Raw genomic sequence first — 20,082 nt, forward strand, 5'->3', positions numbered from 1 at the left:
AAAGAATGAGATCCTGTCATTCGCAGCAACATGAATGGACCTAGAGGGCATTACACTAAGTGAAATGAATCAGACAGAAAAAGACAAATGCTACATGATTTCCTTTATATATGAAATCCAAAAATCAAAACAAATGAACAAACAGAAAAACCCAAACAGACTCTTCAATAGAGAGAACAAATGGGTAGTTTCCCAGGGGGTTATGGAGGGAGGTAGGTGAAACAAGGGGATTAAGAGGTACCAACTTCCAGTTATAAAATAAATAAGTTATGGAGTCAAAAAGTACATACAGGGAATCTAGCCAATAATACTGTAATAATGTCATATGGTGATGGATGGTGACTACACTCATCATGATGAGCATTTTTAAAAAACTATTGGATTTATAATAAGAGATAAAGCAGGCTATTTTAAAATGTGCCACATACCTAGGAAGTGTCAGAAGTGGGATTCGAACTTCTTTTGCTCCCAGTACACCATGCTGCCTACTGCCCCAGCACCAAATGCCCTGCTGTTGAGTTTCCCTTCACTTAGAATGGCCTCTTTCCCAGGGGATGCCTCCCACCACGATGTCTCAATGAGGGCTCCCTTCATAATTTAAAGTGCTTTATCAGGCCTAGGGAGGATTTGTCAGCTGAGAAAACCTAAAGTTTCATCACTCGGTGGGCTTTCTAATCTAAATTAGCTATTACAGAACCTAGCTTTTTTGCTTCTGGACACTAAACCTCAACCATCATTTCATTTCACCTGCAAATAAGAAAGCCACACACTCTGCAAGCCACACCTGCTCCATGCCCTCTTCAGACCTCCTTCACCAATCATGAGTGCAAGAGCCACATATCAGGATGACCCAATGGTTAAAGCTGAATATTCTCATTTCTGAGTTTGTCAAGGTGTCTTCACAAATTTCCTCCTTAATTTACATAATTTCCCCTAGCATCACCTTCCCCCCAAGGGGCTTTGGATATCAAACATAAACAGGAAATACAAGTCAGTCCCCTCACCTTTGCCAAAGCCTAAATGAAATCAAATAAAAAAAGTAATAAAATAAAATGAATGATGATCATTACCTTGCCATGGCTATTTCAGAGTAACAAGGTCTGACAAGTATTAATTCACCATGCAGCCATATACATGCCCAGATTATATGATGCTATACTCACTTTCCAGTACCGGGGACTGAGATGTTTTCATCCCAAAGAATCTTTAGCATTCAAGTTTAGGAACTTTGAACTATGCAGTCAGTTTCTGCAAGGATAAAATTCCACCAGGAAAGGGATTCAGACAGAAGTCAACTGATGGATGGCTCCCCTCGGAATCTGCAGCTTTTAAAAATAAAATCGATCTCATCACAAATCCAGGAATACTTTGTCACCAAGAGTAGAAAACAGGACCACTGGAAAGCCGTGTACTCACAAACGATGCTAAAGCCTCGAAATCACGAACTAGGGAATAGCAAAGAAGCCTATTTTATAGGTGAGGACAGATGTTTTCCTGGCACACTCTTTCAAGTTTCAAGAGAGCCCCAATGTCTAGAGCAGCAATGCCATTGGTTAGAAAACTCAGCTTGGGTTCAACAGGGCAATGAAGGTGATCTTCTCTGGGCCTGGGGTTTCCTAGGAAAGAGCTCGTCTTATACTAATAAGGCAGGAGCAACAAAAGTACACAGTCAACCTCTGGAAAAGAAGGAAAAATCAAGAAATGAAGGAAGCCCCAGGTTTCCAGGCAGAGGCTGAAGAATAGAGTCGACTCTCTGTAGTACTACTAGTCGGGAGATACAAAATAGAAGGATCCAGAATCAAAGTCCTAAGAGTGTAACGTCCACCCACAAGAACTACTTTTGTATTCCTAGCAAACTACAACCTTACACTAAAACTTCTAAAAGGGAAAATGTGTAGGTCAAACCCATACCAAGGGAAAGCAAGGAAAAAAAAAAAGAAGAAAACAGGGTAGCGGGGGTGTTGTCATTGGACTCATAGGGCATCGGGTTTGTGGCTGCCAGCCTTTCCTTTTCAGGGGTTATTAAATTTTTTGAGATATATATATTATTTATATATAAAATATAAGTATATAAGGACCTATAATATATAAATATGTAAGTATATGTAATATATAAATATCTGTACGTATATATAATATATATTCATAGTCCAAAATGTGAAAAGAAAACCATAAAATTAAAATTAATCGGGGTTTCATTAAAGTGTCTGCAAAACTTAATGTTATATCAACCTTATTAATGGCTAAGTTTAGCATTCATAAAAATTCCATTATGTTGGAAAACAGTTTGAAGGGTAGATATTTCTCCCTGTGCAGGGATTCCTAGGAGCAGCGATTGCCAAGAGATCTCAACCATCATAAACAAAACGGAGGTACTCAGAGCCCAAGCATTCCAAAGGCAAAACGATGTTTAAAAATCTGGGCAATCGTAGCAAACGTGCACTGCAATAGGAGTGTTGTGAGGCGGGGAGGGGTCTCGGAAGGTAAGGGTGCCTCCGCGTCAAAGCAGCCCTGGCCCTGGGCCACCTCAGAGCCCGGGAGGCAGCAGCCAGGGGAACTGGCTCAGCAGCACCCCCACCCCAGTCCCTGGTCGGGTGGCCCTAGTGGCCCTAGTGCTGCCCGGCTCCCAGGCTCCCAGCGCCTCCCTGGCTAAGCTCCCACCTCTCTCTTAAGCTTCTATCACAACAACAGCCCCAGGGCCAGACCCCTAATTGTCAGCTTCTTCTAAGTGCCAGGAAAAAAAACCCTCTCCAGTCCTCCTCCCCCCTCCCTAGCACAAGCCCAGGGGGTCAGGCAGGTTCAAAAGGTGAAATAAATGAATCTTTACACATTATAAGGACCCAAGCAACATTCTCTGTGGCATTAATGCCTGAAATGGCAGCAAGTAAAAGCAGGTGTGCTGGGCGCCCTGTCAGCTAATGACACTGATAAGCTTGCCATGCCCGGTTCTGCTTCATTTCAAACAGACTGCTGGAAAAAAAAAAGGAGGGGAAAGCCAGAGCAGAAATAATTGCGGGAGCTTCCAGTGAGCTCAGAGAGCCTGCAGGCAGAGACCAACGTGCCTGATTTCATCCTCTTCCTTTTATTTCTAGAACCTTAAACGTTCTGCTATTATAAAAGTCATCATGTCAGCCTTCTCCCCAGCCTCTCCGCTGCCCATTTTCAAATTGTATCAATTGGTAAGGCTTTTGGGCTGAAGGATTTTCATCTTGATTTATGGTTTCTGTGCTTTAGAGAGGAAGCAAGCCCCACTGACCTGATTCGAGCATGGAGGCCGCCGTCCTGGGCACGTGTCTATAATCGGATCCTCCCGAAAGCCGGGAGAAACCGGGCAAGGCTTGGTGTCTCTTGTTTCCCTTTTCTTTCCTTTCCTTTTCTTTTTTTCTTTTCTTTTCTTTCCTTCCTTCCTTTTTCTCTTTCTTTTTTAAAAATACTATTATTAGGAGAGCAAATGGCAGGTGAACAGCACTGTCATCAATCTCCAGCTCAAGTGGGTGAAGGGTAGTCTTTGATCCTTAGCAGTGATTTGGCGGGGGGTGGGGGGGGGCAGGCTCTCGGTTCTTCAGGGTACTGATGACCACTGGCTTGGGCACCCGGACCCGGGAAATAAGGCCCAGCGGGGACCTGGCAGAGGGGCTGCTCCAAACTACTACCTTCTAAGCAAAGAAACCACAGGGTTGGAGAACAAGTGCTGTGCTGGCCTTTTGAACCAGAGGGCTGCATACGCAGTTAAAAATGAATAAATACCTACATACATACATACACACACGCCTAAATGCCCATTTCTGCAAGCCCACGGGCGTCTGGGGAGCGCTCCCACGTCACTCTCCAAGCTGGCCAGTGGGGGCCCCAGGGCATGGGGTGTTAAAATGTTCAGCTGAGTCATGGGGAGGGCTTGGGAACAAAAAGCAACAGTCCTCTTGGCACAGTGTCCAGCCACCGGGGCTCTGGAATAAAGGCTCTCCTGGCTTTGTCACGCAGAGAGATGCGCGCTGTCCCACCTGTCACCCATCGCCCTCGTGGGGGCAGCAGGCAGGAAGGGAGCCAGGAGATAGGGGACCGAGAAGGGGGTCCCTCCCCCACCCTGGGGGGCTGCGCGGAGCGGGTTGGGAGCCGGGGCAAGCTCGGGCCAGCGCGCGCGGGGAAGGCCGGAGACCCTGGTAGACGTCAGGTTGGTTCAGGGGCTGCTCGGTGCGGGCGCAGCCAAACGCACGGGTAAGTTCATCAGGCACCTGCTCTGAATTGATCGCGGGGCTCCAGGGATGAGGATGGGCGCGCCAGAGACATAAGGCCCCCCTCCAAGGTTCCCCACAGTCTCTTTCTTTGCTAATTGTCTCCAGTTAATCTAAGTGTGCCTGTTACAGGCCTGTTGACTTCCAGCTTTGCTTTTCCAAGCCTCACCTCAATAAACAAACAAATAAAAATTAAAAAAAAAAAATTCACACCTCCCGAGACTGGAGCCCCTTGCAAAGGCGCCAGCAGGAGAGGTGGCTCTCTATGGCCCACGTCAAACTGGCGAGAAATCAACCCTGGTGTTGAGAGACAGAGAAAGAGAGAGAGAGGGAGAGAGGGGGGGTGGGGGAGAGAGAGAGAGAGGGAGAGAGAGGGAGAGAGAGGGAAAATGCTAATTGTACCAGGGACGCTGACAGACTTGACAGTGTCTTCATTGAGAAATTGCCATCTGAAGTTCTCCCGGGCTCCTTCAGACACCGGAGGAGAGGCAGGAGGGAACCTGACAGGAAGTGAGGATTCGAGACTTCAAATACAAACATTATGAAAAACAAGCAACATCTGCAAACAGTAAGTACTTATTTATATTTTATGGAGTGTGTGCCTGGGATTCTGACAGGTTTTTAAACAGAGACCATATTAGGCCCATTCAGAGTGGAGAATGTCCCTTTTAAAAATGCATTACCCCGCTGCTCGGGCAGGTCGGCGGGCTCTGCAGGCCTCAGGTGAGCCCTGACCCCGCCCGACCTGGTCTAACAAAACACACATGCGGGTTTGCAATGGGACCGTTTACGGCTCCCCTCTCAAGGTCAGCGCAGGCGGGCGCTGGAGGGTTAGTATTCAGCAGGCTTCTCCCTCAGCTGACAGAGCCGCTTTGAACTTTTCCCTTTTGAACAAATAGGACGGGAAACCGCAAAGAAACAAGTGCTGGGAATCATAGAAGAGAGTGCGCGCCGCAAATAAATAAATAAGCCGCAAATAAATAAATAAGTGGCCAGCCGTGTCCCCGGCAAATGAAAGGCACCACTCCTGGATTTCCAGTGTCTCCCTGCATTTGGGGCAGATGAGAAACTTTAAAATAAAAACAACAGAATAAACCGGCTCTCTTTTTCTTCCCCCACTCCGAAGGACGAACCCTTTATTTTTGACAACAAATAAGAAAGCAGTTGGCAGGTATGGTGTGCTGTGCACCATGAAATATTTAGTAAGGCGGTAAGGACTCCCCGGACAGCTTAAGAAAACCACGATTATATTCAGAGAGAAAGCCATGAACAAACAGAGGGGGGGAATACAAAGAAAGATAAAGGAAGGCCTTTCATCAGGACTTCCTGTCCAATAATGCAGCCAGGCTTGATCCATATGTTTTGAGAAAAATCAAAGTGTCACAACTATCCAAAATGTCAATAGCTCCGGTAAGGAATATTGTCTAACATTTTCTATTACACCGTTCAAGAATTTGCCTCCCAGCACAATTTGGAAGAAAACACTCTTTTATTTCAAAAACACTCAAAGAAAAGAAAGGAGTTGGGGGGGGTGGGAGAAGGAAGCGAAACAAGGCGCATTTCAGTGCCGCGTGTAATACAATAATGCTCTGGGCTCCCAAACCAGCCTGAAAGCCGATCCTCTGATGAAAGTGAGTTCTCCTCCACACCTCTCCTCTGTTCTGTCCTTTCTTTGCAGACACTCTCGCAAAGGCACTTCCTGGACAGTTGGATGTAACCGAGCAATCTCCGTGCAGCAGGAAACCAGAGAAGGTGGACTTTCAGCAGCCCTCATATTTGGATAATCCCGCATAATGATTTCAGGGCTGCGTCTGGAAAGCTCCACTGGCTCCCCTCCACGCTAGGCGCCTGGCCCTGCTGGTTGACCCCCGTTAAGGGAGGGGAGAGAGAGAGATCCTGGTGTGTAAACAAACAATTTATTGCTGCTTCTGCGAAATGTAAACAAAGTCCACACCCCTTGCCCGGGGGATCAGTGGGCCTGGCCCAGTCTAGCTTGACAGCACAAGTGCCCTGCGCCTCCGAGTCGCCTCCTCAACATCCTGGAAACTCTAGAGGGAAAAATCCCGCACGAGTGGCTGCTGTCTGCGCCTCGTGGAATCTTAGAAACAGGCCTCCGACAATCAATATTACTGACAAATTAATCTCTGCGAATAAACTGTTGTTAGCTTCCAGGCTGTCCCGGTGCCCGACATAATTGTTTCAGTGAAGTTGAGGCCTGCGTGCCCGTTTGTTGGTATTTGTCCTGGTCGGCTACCTGTGGGCAGCCCTCCGACTGGCCCGAGGGCTCTGGTCTCATCAGATGAAATCCTCCAGCGGCCCTGACCTTGCTGCTGTCCTTCCGTCTCTGCTAGGCCTTTTTCTCTGCTTCCCGACAAATTCTGGCCAAATGCTGAGAAGATGCCCTTCACCCACCTCGCGGGAGGGACAGGGCAAGGGGGTGGGGCGGGCCGTAGTTGTCTACATTTCTGCCCAAACTCAGAACTTACCAGAAGCAGTTTGCAAGCACAAAGTGAGTCAGGCACTCCATGGCAGGGGTTCCAAATTCTCCTTTAAAAAAAAAAAAAAAGATTTTATTTATTCATTTGACAGAGGCAGAGTATAAGCAGGAGGAGTGGCAGAGGGGAAGGGGAGAAGCAGACTCCCCACCGAGCAGGGAGTCAGACGCAGGGCTTGATCCCAGGGCCCTGGGATCATGGCCGGAGTCAAAGGCAGACACCCAACCGACTGAGCCACCCATCCGACTCCCCTATTTTTTTTTTTTCTTAAGGAATGGAAAGGGCACATGATACCTCTGTGACTTCGGGATTTCTAAATGTGTGTGCAGTGTTGGTGGGGCGGGGGGATTCTTATCCAGAGCTAAAATTCACCCAGTCTGCATCAGTATTAAATATTGGGATGCCCTGCACCACCTGCTACATAGCCCTTCCCCCCAGTCCCTCTGTGGCTTGTCACCCTGGCTTTCGTCCAGAACGCTCTACTTCCCTTAATTCAGCACCTAAAGGGTTAACGTCTGGCAGAGCAGAAGGACCTCCAGGACACCCCTGCCCAGGACCCATTGGTGAGGGCCGCTGCCCACTGTTGTGTGGTATCTTGGTATAACCCTGCCTCAGTTCCCCACATTCATTGCCAAGCCTGAGGTCATGCGGCCTTGCCCTTGGTGGAGTTCTTCAAGAGAGCTTTTCCTGAGCCCTCCCCTCCTTGGGACCCAGTTTCCCACGGACCTCAGTCTCCACGCAAGACATGGAGGGATGCTGTGGACACCCAGGGACAGCAGAGCAAACAGGCGAAACTCAAACGCCTCTTGCCCGAGCCACAAACAGTCAACAGCAGCAGAAATCAACAGTCACAAGGGTATAATTGTCATTAGTATGTAAATTCTAAAAGCTCAGTCAAAAATATCAATACCTCCCACTTAATTTATTACTATATAAAGATGGATGGTAGTGGAGCAGAGCATTGATTTTCAGAGCCCTTAAAAAAAAAAGGCGGGGAAGAAAATAGTCAAAGACAACTTAACACAAAATGCTGTGTCTCAAAATTAATCATCGCGCCTTTTTAAAACACACACGCACACTTACAAAAAAAAAACACTGTACCGACAGCGCGGGTGGTTCAATCTTCCTTGATTGGCTTTTCTGAAAATGAAGAAATGGAAGAGGCCATTTCTGCAAAGAGCCCTCTCAGAATGGATTAGATGTAAAGACGGGTTAGCATTTTTACTGTATCGACAGCCGACCATTAGGCCAGCGCGCTCCAGCCCCGCCGCCCAGAGCAAATCGAACAGAACAGAACGGTTGTGGGCCGGGCGGGGGCAGGACGACCGCGGCTGCTCCTGCGGCCCAGGCTGTCACGCTCCTGCTCCCGCCGCCTGTAATTACGCCACCGCCTTCCTATTTACCAGAAAGTGTTCCTAGGAATAGTCGTGACCGCTAAATAAAGAAGTAAATTCATCATCAGCTTTAAAACTGTGCCGGGGAGCCCCGAACCCCGGGGACTGTGCCTGCGTCTGAAATGACGCCGAGATCAGAGCAGAGTCGTCCCCTGTGCTGGGGACGGATGGGTCACTTCTCTGCCTCTGACATTTTGAGATGTTTGCATTTATAAGGAGGGGGAAGGGGGGGCAGGGAGGGAAGGAGAAGAGGGAGAGAAGACAATAAAGATGTTGAGGCCGGAGATTTTGGAAGTGGATCCCCAGGCCCTTTCGGCAGCGGCAGCGGGACTCTGCACTGGGAACCTTCTCCTGACGACAGCGACCGAAGCCTTCTCTCAGCCCGGCCAGCCGGCGTCGTGTCTCTAAGTCTCCCGGAGAGATTTCCAGGAGAACAGGCGAGCCCACGGCTTAGGGTACTAAGGATGTTGTCTGTCTCCTATTTCCCGAATGCCCAGGACCGTCTCTCACGCTCCTCAACGAACCCTGCAAACTACAGATTATTACCTTGGGCTTTATTACGGCATCTGCGAAAACTTCTTTTTTTTTTCATAGGGTTGCTCCACTAATAATCAGGCTACGAGCCAAGGGCAGTGCCTCACATTGCTCGGCCTCGAATTGGGCACCTTTTTGAGGAGCATTTTATCCGAGGGAACCCCAGTCCCCGATACAGGCTGTTTATCAGGGTCCATGCTACCAGGCTGATATTTCTAATTTATCGAGATGCTTCAAAGGTATTCAGCAGGAATCCAGTTCTCCTCCTCACTTCGCTTGTGAAGTGGAACTGCGGTTTGAAAGGAACATCAACTTGCTAGCTGTCTTCCTGCTGTAATTGGATTTAATTCATTATCTTTCATTTCAATAAAATCACAGAAAAACACAGGGATATAAATGTGTAGGCTAATTGCTTATGGAAATTCCGGGGCCGTACTTGGTATAAATTTACCTCTTGCACGAGGAAGACACAGTTGTGTCATTATCGTGGAATTTTACAACAATATGTAATTATAGAGAGAAGCAGGTGTAATTAGCAAGTCTTCCCACAAAGCAGGTAGCATTCTTGGTTAAATATTTACAGCTGCGCCAACAGCCAGTAATAATGAGAGTTTTCTCAGCCGCACGTTACAGAGCATCCAACAAATATTATGAAAAGTGGTCATTATCAGCCCGGCAAGCACTGCTTTGCCTTCTCGTTTGCCAGAAATGCTTCTGTGTGGTTGCTGGACGGGAATCCGGGCTGGGTCGGCTGCGCGGTTTCAATGGTGATGAAGACAAGTAACTAAGATCTCTTCCCTTGTTGCTGCCGAGAGGAGCAATTAAAGCTGCATATTTAGAGATGACATCAGCCAGGAGTCCTGCGCAGAGAGAGAATGCCTGGCTCTTCTCCCCTTCTTTCTTCCCTCGTCCCCTTTTCTGTCCAAAGCAAACCCACGGGAAACTGCAAAGGTGCAAAGAAGTCTGCAGGCTTGCACACTCCAAACCGCTGGCCAGGGGTCAGGCTGACCTGCAGCTGGGGCACAAAATAAAATCAACGCCACCCACCCTGTGCAAACACCCTCTGGGGCTCTTTATTAGCAAATGATACGAACTTTGACCCAACCCAAACAACATTTAATATTTTCCCCCCAAATATTTAAAAAAAAAATTCATTCTGGGGCTCGAGAGGAGTCAGGGAGTCTGCGAGCCGTAATTTGACATCTGAATTATTCTGAGGCTAATATGGAAAGCTATTCACAAGCTTATTTGGAGACGTGTCAATCAAGATAGCACTTGTGCAGGGAAGATGGACCCGGGCTTAGGACTGCAGATAGCTTTCAGGGAACCACAAAATAAAAGGAAGCCAAGCTCTGATGATTATGTTACGTCTTCATTCTTGACGATGACATGGTTTTTTCTTTCTTTTTTTTTTTTTTTCTTGGTAGAGAGTACAAATGTAGGAGAGCAGTGTCCCCGGGATGTGCCTTTCTCCACACCTGTAAAAACATTTTAACGTTTATTAAAAATGATAACCATAAACAACAAACATGGTGTCGGAACTCGCCTCTGTTAATTTCAAGGCGCTGATTAAGATTTTAAGCAACGCTTCTAAATTAGACTGTCAGGCTGCTGTCTCCGACGCAGGGTTGTTTGAGCAAGCAGCCTTTCTGACTTGATTGTGAGCCGGGCTAGCAACGTTCAATGTTCTTTCATTCATTTTCCATGAGATGGGGGTGATTCAATTAGCCCTGATTGTCCATGAGATGTGGCCCAAAATAAAACGGCTGGGCTCTGACATCCTCCTCCCGAGGTATTTCCCAGCTGACAAGTAACAATGTTAATTACCCATTGTTATGATCTGAAAGACACCAGAATTTTAATTATGTAAATTTGAAGCCATTTTGTTCATAAGACCAAAAAAATAAGCAGACAGTGTTTTTCACAGAGGGAACTGTAATCCCTGTTTGGAATCTCCACAAACTTAACTGCAGTGTGTGTGTGTGTGATGTGTCAGAGAAGAGTCCACTCCATCCATGCCTGAGCACCTGGGGATGACTTCCTCCTCTAGAGACAAAGAATAGGGCATTGTCTTTGACATTCTGTTTCTCCTGGCATCATTCTTGGGAGGCTCTGACAGCCCGTTTGTGGGGCCATGTCTGCTAACATAGAGGGTGTCTATAATGGATGGCTTTGCAAAACGTAGGAAACCCTTCCAATCTCAATACCTGTGAGGCCCCGACCATTGCCCAACAGAAATTACACCCGACACCTTCGACAGGTTCCCCCCACCCCTGGGTACCTTGGAAACATTTTTTTTGCTAACCACCAAAACCCCAGTTAGAAAACTTCTGCTGGCTGGAAAAAAAATAGAATCATATTCTCTTTGGAGCAATGGAGAATTCAGGAACCTTCTCAGTTCCCCAGAAAACACTTTATTCCAGAATGATGTGCTCCATGACTGTTGCCTTCCTCCAATCATCATACCCTGCATCTCTAGGAATCTATCAAATGTCCAGGAGGTATGTGGTACCCAAGAAAAACATGTTGGGTATTCCTGGTGGTCAAGCTGTACCTGATGTCAAGCTGAGACACTCCAATCTTCCCGGGGTTACGTGGTGGTATATCTCTGTGCCTTGGGAAAACTAATGGGGTAGAGAGAAATCATGTAACTCATCTAGAAAAGAATATAAAATTTTATTATTATATTAAAATGAACAGTGATAAATTATGGACTAGAATTTAAATTTATTGATTTTTAAAGACGAACAGGAGACATTTGAACATTTGAAAGAAAATGTTTCCCTGGAGTCGATTGCCTAACTCATGTCTCCATCACACCCTGAACCCTGAGAGGCTGAGTAAAGGGTGGTCCGAGTTCAACCCCCTTTGCTGGGTAATATCAGTGAGAGAGTTTGGAAGGTCTGGTATGTCTTGGCCCTCAAAGAGATTCCAATCTGCTGCCTTTTCCTCTGCTTCCTGGTGTGATTAAAAAGATGAACCAAACTGTGTCCCAGAGGACCTGGTCCTACTAATGGCATACTCTTTAATACAAAGGACCAGAATGAGAAGAGAAAGCTGGGGAGAGCAGGGGTAGGAGAGAAGGGGTAGGAGAAGGTGTGCTTCACTAAAAGGTGCTTTTCACATCAAGAGCCTGGAATACAAGTAGCTGGACTTAAAAAAAAAAAGATTTTATTTATTTATTCATGAGAGACACAGAGACAGAGAAAGAGGCAGAGGGAGAAGCAGGCTTCCCGCAGGGAGCCTGATATGGGACTCGATTCCAGGACCCTGGGATCAAGACCTGAGCCGAAGGCAGATGCTCAACACTGAGCCACCCAGGTGCCCCATAGCTGGACTTTATCTGCAAGGTACGGAAACAGAGACCTCACCCTAAAACTTATCCTGCTTTCAGTAGGATTTTGGCAGAGTAGACTAGATAAAAACCTAAGAATAGCTTATAAGCAAGCTGGCCACAAGATGATAAAGGAAAGGAAGTAAAGTAACTGCCACTAATTGAGCACTTATTAGGTGCCAATTTATTACCTTCTCAGTCGTGGTCACACGCCCATTTTCCAGAGTGAGAAACCAAGGCTTGGGGGGACTGAGCCTCTTGCCCAAGGGACACACCCAACAAGTGATGGAGCCTGTGATCTCCACTGGCCACACTGCCTGCCTGGAGTGCAATTCTGTATTCCGGGTGCTTGAAATTTGGGGTGCCCGTAGATCTGGCTTGGGGAAGAAGAATCAAAATGGAAAAGGTCTCAACTAGAAAGATACAATGTAACTATTCCCAGGGGGTGACTTCACAGCCTCCTACCTAGGCCGGCTGTGCCTGTTGCCCTGTCTCCCTTCTCAGCTGCTGAGAAGCTCCCACCTCGCGGATCCCTCCTTCCTCATCTACTCGCTCTTCCTGAAATGTCAGACTTCCTCCAGGTTCCATCCAAGACTCTCTCCTCTTCTCCCTCTGCCTCCTCTCTTTCTCCACCTCAGCGCTGCTGAGGACATTCCAGGCTGAGTAGACTTTGCTGTGGGGGCCCGTCCTCTGCATTGCAGGATGTTAAGCAGCATCCCTGGCTTCTACCCCCTAGACGTGGGCAGTAGTCCCCAGGCCCCCGGATTGTGACGACGGAGAATGTATTCCAGGCGTTGCCAAATGGCCCGTGGGGGCAAAGTCGCCCCTGGTTGTGAACCACTGCTCTAGATGATTTTATCCATTTCTATGTGTTTAATTACCAACCAGGCATTCAGAGCCTGACCATCTCCCAGAGGGGCTTGTCCAGTCCAGCCCTCTCTCTCAAGCCTGGACTTACTTACTGTCACTTAAAATCAGACCTCGTCTAGCAAGCGCCACCAGCTCCACACACTCCAGACTGAACCTGTCATCTCCCCCGCTGATGCCCAAAGCTTCTCCTCCTTTAGATTTCCCATCTCAGAAACAGCATCAGAAAACTGGGAGTCACCCCTTATCTGCACCTCTCACCCCGTGTGCCCACAGGTGCACCTGCGCACATCCATGCCCCCAATCCATTACTACGTCCTGCTGGTTCTGGCTTCTAACCCACCACTTCCCATTTCCAGTGCCATCACCACCACCCCCCCTTCAAAACACCAGCATATCCTGCTAGAACAGGTGCGCTAGGCAATGGGCTGTCCTCCTCGGCCCTGCCCGCCCAGTGCCCAGTCCACGTGTGCACATCATCCACCAGGGACTATTTGTAAAGATCTGATTGTGGTCACTGCTCCACTTCCTTATGACCCTTGGGTGGCTTCCCGTTGCTCTCAGAAGGAAGCCCAAATGCCCAGCATGGCTGCAGGCTGGCCTTGCCCACCCTGCCAGACTCACCACCAGCCACTCTCCTGGGACTTAGGGCAATTGAGCAGGTGTCCAGCCAGCCAGGAACGTGGCTGAAGTCCAGCCCCACCAGCATCACCACCAGTTAACTGACCCCCATTCATCCTTGAGGACGCCACCTAATTTACCCTGACTTGGGTCCCTTGGCCATGCTCCCTGGGTGTCAGGATCCTCCCCGCCTCCCTTACCACCACTGTCACTGCCCTTGGACTATTTTATGTGCTTATTGAATTGTGGATCTCCTCCAGGCACTGAGCTCTGTGAGGACTAAGACCATGATTTCTTCCTACACGTCATCTACACCTCCATGAGCTGTTCAGTACGGTAGCCACGGTGCCTACTAGGCAAGTGTGACACGAGATAAGAATAAACACTGGATTTCAAAGATGTAGAACAACCAAAAAATAATGTAAAATGTTCCTGGATATTTCAGTTATATTGGGTTAAATGATTTATTAAGTATAGCACCTGCTCTGTTTACCTTTTAAAAGGTGGCTACTAGGGGCATCTGGGTGGCTCAGTTGGTTAAGTGTTTGTCTTCAGCTCAGGTCATGATCCCAGGGTCCTGGGATCGAGCCTCTCTTTTGGTTCCCTGCTCAGTGGGAAGTCTGCTTCTCCCTTTCCCTCTGCTCCTGCCCCCAATCATGTGCCCTCTCTGTCTTTTGGTCTCTCTCACATAAATAAATAACATTTTAAAAAATAAATAAATAAAATGTGGCTACTAGAAAATTTAAAACTACTCATGTGGCCCACATTATGTTTCTGCTGAACAGTATTGGTCTAGACTCAGTGTAATGTCTGGTATGTAATAGCAGTTTGTTTTTAATATACATTAATAAATAGAATGAGCAATCCCATCATCCACATTAATGATCTAAAATCCAAATCAGATCTTGTTGCTTTGTTATTTAAAATCCTTCCGGAGCTTCAGGAAGGAATTCAAGCTCCTCCCCATGGCGGGCAAGGTCCTTCCAGACCCCTGGATCCTGATGGGGACTCGAGCCTGAAGTCTTTGCAGGTGCTATTCCTTCTGCCTGGGTCCACCCTTCCATGCCTTCTCTGCCCAGCTGTTCCGGACTTCTCTTTAAGTCCCTCTCTGGAAAGTCCTCCTGAGTCCCATGGGACGGTGTAGGGAGCCCCACTGTATTGGAAGTCATTCATTCAGTCAGCCATTCATTTGCTTACTCCATTAGCTCCTGGGGGTGCAACAGGGAGCCAAGCCAGAGATGCTGTCTGTCTTCAGGGAGCCTACAGACCTGCTGCTCTCTCACCAGAGTCTGGGTTCCTGACAAGCACCACATCTTCCATCTCTGAAGCCTGGGGTACAGAACATGCTCTGTAAGTGTGGTTATAGATAACACAATATTGTCTACCCCAATGCCATGGGTCTCACGCTAACGCACTCGCCAGTGGGTGTGTTCCCACGCCAGCCTCAGCCTGGGGTGTGGGCCTCACCTTCTCTCTTCCTGACTATCCCTGGGGGGATGGGCTGGCTCAGCCATGCAGTTACCAGTTAGGCCAGGCATTTGCTCAGGGATTACTGGGCCCCTTCCAGAAGAGGATTACCTTGTGTCCAAACCCACTGGGCGTGGGAACAGCCTTCCAAATATTTGCTGAGAGTTTCTGACCTTTACCTTCTGTCCCACGGCCCCCCAGGGCTGGGATGTGAGCGATGCTACAGCAAGTGATTGGCAGCTCAGAGCTCCTCCCCTCTCCCTTCCTCCCCCCACCCCCAGAGGAGCCTCTGGTATTCAGTCCCAGCCTGGCTGGAAGGGCAGTGCCTCTGCTTAGTCACTCTTAATATTACACAGGGAATGCACGATGCTCTCCGTGTTGACTCTGCTAAGACCATTAATGCCCTTGGTGGCATCACTTTAATTTGCGCTCTTGAAGGAAGGCAAACTGCTGTCCTTGGAGCCTGGGAGGATATTGCTTATATTAAAGATGAAGACGGAGTGGGGAAACCAGCTTTGACCCTCAGCAGTGGATAGGAGGATGCTGAGGGAGGGCCTGTGGCTTCTGGAAATTCAAATCCTGCCACCCCCACCCCTGGATGAGCCACTTCACCAGTCCAAAAGATATTGACAGAGGTTCTCAGCAATGTTGGGGTTCTCCCTGCAGGCGAAGCCCAGGGGACTGAGCATCAAGGTCATTGCTGATCAAGGGGCAAGAACAGAAGAGGAAGAGCCTGGGCAGACACGCCCTCCCATCCAGGCTGCAGATGAGGGCAGGGGTAGAGCGGATAAGGAGAGAGCCTGCCCTGCTGTGGAGGGACTTCCAGGAAGAAGATACTAGAGCTCCTGAAAGCAGCCGTAGGAGCCATGGTGTGCTGGGAGCAGGGTTGCCCAATAAAATATAGGATGCCCAGTTAAATTTGGATTTCAGAAAAATCCTCATTTCTTTAACAACTTTAATGAGTCGTCTTTGATACATAAAAATTGTATATATTTAAGATATGCAACTTGATGTTTTGATAGATGTATATACTGTGAAAAGAGCATCACAATCAAGCTGTCGCCTCTGCGTTACCATGGGCGGGTGTGTGCCGAGATTTAAATCAAAATCTACCCTCTTCGTAAATTGCAAGTATACAATATAGCGTTGTCGACCATCGTTACCGTGCTGTACTTGAGGCCCCTAGAACCCACTCGTCTTGCACTACTGGAGCTCTGTACCCTTCGGCCCAAAGAAAATGTGGTATATGTTTATAATGGAATATTATTTGGCCTTTAAAAATTAAGAACAACCCTGCCATTTGCAACAACACAGGTGAACCCGGAGGATCTGCTGAAGGAAATAAGCCTGACACAGAAAGACAAATATTGCATGATCTCACTTATATGTGGAACTTAAAATAGTAAAACTCATAGAATGGTGGTTGCCAGGAATGGGGGGAAGGGGTCGGAAGGGAAAATGAGGAGGTATTGATCGCAGGACACAGGAGTTTTTTATTATGGCAAAATAAAGGAAACATAAAAATTATCATTTTAACCATGTTCCAGTGTCTATATATGACCCAGTGGCGTTATTGTGCTACCATCACCACCTTTTAGTTTCAGAACTTTGTCATTTTCCCAAACAGTAACCCATGAAACACTCACTCCGGGGGCCCCTGCCCCTTGGTTCCCCTATTCCAGACCTTTTGCATGAATGGAGTCATACAGCACGTGGTCCTTTGCGTCTGGCTCCTTATTACCTGGCATAATATTTTCGAGTCTCAGCCAGCCTGTAGCATGAGCCGGTGTTCGTTCATTGTACGGAGAGATCACATTTTCCTTGCCCATCACTCACCGATGGACACGTGAGTTGTTTCTACCTCGTGGCTCCTGTGAATGGAGCTGCTAGGAGCATTCGTGTAGAGTTTTTGATCGCACACCTGCTTCCGATAGTTCGGAGTCTATACCTCCGAAGTACGATAATGGGGAATTCCTGGGTCTTTCAGGAACCGCATGGGTCACATGTTGAAGAGCTGCCAGCAGCTCCTACTGGGTTGGCATCACTTGACATTCCCACCAGCCACGTCTCAGTGTACCAACAACTCCGTGGGATACAGCCGGATAGAGAGAGGGTAAAGGGACAAATGCAGAGCACACAGGGCAGAGAGTGAAGTCGGTGTGATTTGCTGCTGGCTGACTACGGGGAGCGGAAGACAAAGAAGTGTCAGGATGATGCCTGGGTTTCGGGGGGAGAGTGGTAGCTCTCACTGGGGTGGACATACCAAAGAGGACCTGGGTGCGTGGGTGGGAGGTCGAGCAGGGGCTCAGTTGGGGACATGTTCACATTCTCAGAGTGCCCACCCTGTTCCAAACCCTGTTTCCCAAGGCTTGCCTCCATGAGTGTATTCAATCCTCACCTAACCTTCCAAGGGGAGCTCACAGAGGGTTGGTAACTTTGCTGAGGTCACAGAGCTGGAGAAGTGGAGTGGCCCACTCCACTGAGGACAGGTATCTCGGACACAAGGGTTGTGATGCCACACTGCCCTCTCAGCAACCATGCCTCGTAGGAAACCCTGATGTGTCTACACCCCAGATGGGTGTTCTGTGCAATTATCATGTACCCTAAGCGAGACATTTGTTTCTGTTGTTTATACACTCCTGAATTATCTCAAGATTTATGAAAACAAAAAATGTGTTTTATTTTTATAATTAGAAAGAGGATAGACCTTTAAAAAAAAAAAAAAAAAGTCCAGCCAAACAGATGAAGTTGCAGGGAAGGCCAGAGGCCAACGGGCTTCTGTGGGATGAAAGACCTCCAAATAGGTGTCCTCGGTCTAGAAAAAGAAAGTCTAAGGACAGACAGGATCAAAGACCGAGACATTCAAAAACATGTGGCTGGGTGAATACCAAGTACCCTGGCTCCCCAGGACCACTGGAGGGGCTGGGCTCCCCTCGAGGCCGGGAAGAGGCTGTGTGCAGGCACATACAGGCAAGCACTACCCACATATGAGGGCCCTACAGTTTTGCCACATTCCCCCCAAAACTATGTGTCTCTGCTACACTATAAAGGGGGAGATTATAAATGGAGCCGTGGTTCTGAGGTAACTCCAGGGGTACCTGTGAAGTACAAGCTGGTGTGTCCTGCTTCCCGACCAGGCAGGTGGGGCCTCTGCTGACGGAGGGGCCCAGGCTCTGGCGGTGGCCCCACAGCGGGGTGAGGAATGCTTCGCAGACAACCCCCCATCGCAGCACCCCACACTCTTCGGCTTGTGCAGCTGACAGTTCCTCAGGGTGGCATAAAGTGCCACCAGACCCAGCTTCACCTCCCGGCACCTCACCCCCACCCCGAGGCTGGCTTCCCTGAGCCCCCTTAGAGAGACAGTCACCCCCCCACACACACACCCGGAGAAGGCGACGGGTCCCACACGGGAGAGAGCACCAAGCTGAGTTCTCTGAGGAAAGACTGGTCCAAAGCAGAAAAACAAAAAACAAAACAAAACAAAAAACAAAAAAAACCCTTCCCTTCACAAGATAACAGATAGACCACCAGGGCTCCCTCACTCCAGAGTGGTGGTGGCCAAAAATATATATAAACGGGCACAAGGAGAATGTGGGCATAATTCCAAGCGTCAGAGGCATGAGAGCTCCCAGTGAATCTGGCTCTGCCCACCCTGGAAGTCGCCTCAGAGCTGCCACCTCGCCCTTGGCACACCCTCCGGGTTACTGGACGTTAGCCCTGAGTCTACGGGATCCTCTCCTTCAAATGACTTCAAGGATCAAGGAAGTCCTCGTATCCCCAAGCCTAGCACTTGACACTGCAAACATTTATCATCCCAGGTTGGGAATCCTGGCTCGGCCTAGCCGGGTCCTCTGGTTTGGCATCGCTCACAGGGAGGAGCCCCCCTCGGGTGTCAGCCAGCGCTGTGGTCCCATCTCGAGGTTCAAGGGGAGGAGCCACCTCCAGGATCCCGGGTCCGCCTGAGCGGTGGCCACGTCGTTCTCTGCAGAGGGCAGCTCACAGCAAAGCTGGTTTCCCTCAAGGGGGGCAAGGTTCCTGAGGCATCTTAATGGTGACATCCAGAAGGCTACTGGGTATACAGGTCTGGAGTCTGTGGCGGGAAGGGTCTGGGCAGGAGATGCAGTTGGTGAGTCACCAGCAAGTAGACGGTATTTATGTATTTATGTATTTATTTTAAAGATTGTATTTATTTATTTATTCATGAGAGACACAGAGAGAGGCAGAGACACAGGCAGAGGGAGAAGCAGGCTCCCCGCAGGGAGCCCGAAGCAGGACTCGATCCCGGGACCCCGGGGTCACGCCCTGAGCCGAAGGCAGCCGCTCAACCGCTGAGGCTCCAGGCGTCCCTATGAGTGACCGTATTTAAAGCCACGGGAAAGCGTTGGCTCGCCCAGGGAGGGAGGCGGCTGGAGACGTCGGTGCGCTGCCGAGGCTCCTGTGATGTGGTTCTCCGCAGGCGCTGGCAGGGCGGCTGGCAGATGGCCTGAGCTGTCAGCCCCCTCATGAGCGGCATCTGTTGAGGACACCCAACGCTCCACGGCCTCGCCAGAGTGGCTGGTATCCGAGGGGGTGGAAGGGCCCAGTACCATCATCCCAACGCAGAGCTAGTCTGAGGGGTCATCCCAGCCTCCGGCTCTGGGGTGGAGTCGGGGCAGGCGGGAGGAGGCCTCCCTTGATACTGCACCACAGCCCGGCCCCTCCACCCAGCACTGCCTTGCCCTGCCTTCCCCTCCTCCTCCTGCCCTGCTCTTCCACAGGCAGGAATCCCAGGTGCCCTGCCGGCCTCAGACCCGCTGGCAGGGAATGCCACCTGCCTCATGAGCACTGGCCCCTCTCCCTCCACGCCTCCCACCCCCTGTGAACTTCCCATCCTCTCTCAGCTCAACCACGGCTTCCTCAGGGGAGTGCTGTGGGACTGTCCCTCCCTGCCACCAGAAGCCAGGGTCCTGCCATTATTGGCTTTCATAGGCCTCTGGGGTCCCCTCTCCTGGACACCTCTGCATTTATGATCACACATGGATTTCTAGGTTTGTTCGGCTGTCGTCTGAGTCTTCTACTAGCCCACAGGCCCCACAGGGTCAGGAACAGCGTCTCTTGTTCACCCCACATGCTCAGTCTCATCATGGGTCTGGCACACA

The 20,082-nt window shown here is 49.2% G+C and overlaps 2 long non-coding RNA genes across 3 annotated transcripts in view; one reads left to right on the top strand and one right to left on the bottom strand.

Annotated features, from left to right (window-relative positions):
* The window catches only part of LOC140597967 (uncharacterized), a 56,562-nt gene extending 53,088 nt beyond the window's left edge, over positions 1-3,474 (bottom strand). The window contains exon 1 of the long non-coding RNA XR_012000059.1: positions 3,257-3,474. This is a non-coding gene — a long non-coding RNA (uncharacterized lncRNA). The remainder of the gene's footprint in view (positions 1-3,256) is intronic.
* A 489-nt stretch (positions 3,475-3,963) lies between these two features.
* On the top strand, positions 3,964-8,183 carry LOC140597968 (uncharacterized). 2 transcript variants are annotated; one of them, XR_012000061.1, is made up of 3 exons: positions 3,964-4,215; positions 4,650-4,800; positions 5,911-8,183. It is a non-coding gene; the product is annotated as an uncharacterized lncRNA (long non-coding RNA). The 2 variants fall into 2 exon arrangements; XR_012000062.1 differs by having other exon boundaries at positions 4,659-4,800.
* The last annotated feature ends 11,899 nt before the right edge of the window (positions 8,184-20,082 follow it).

Source organism: Vulpes vulpes, chromosome 2 (assembly GCF_048418805.1).
Source record: "Vulpes vulpes isolate BD-2025 chromosome 2, VulVul3, whole genome shotgun sequence".
NCBI lineage: Eukaryota > Metazoa > Chordata > Mammalia > Carnivora > Canidae > Vulpes > Vulpes vulpes.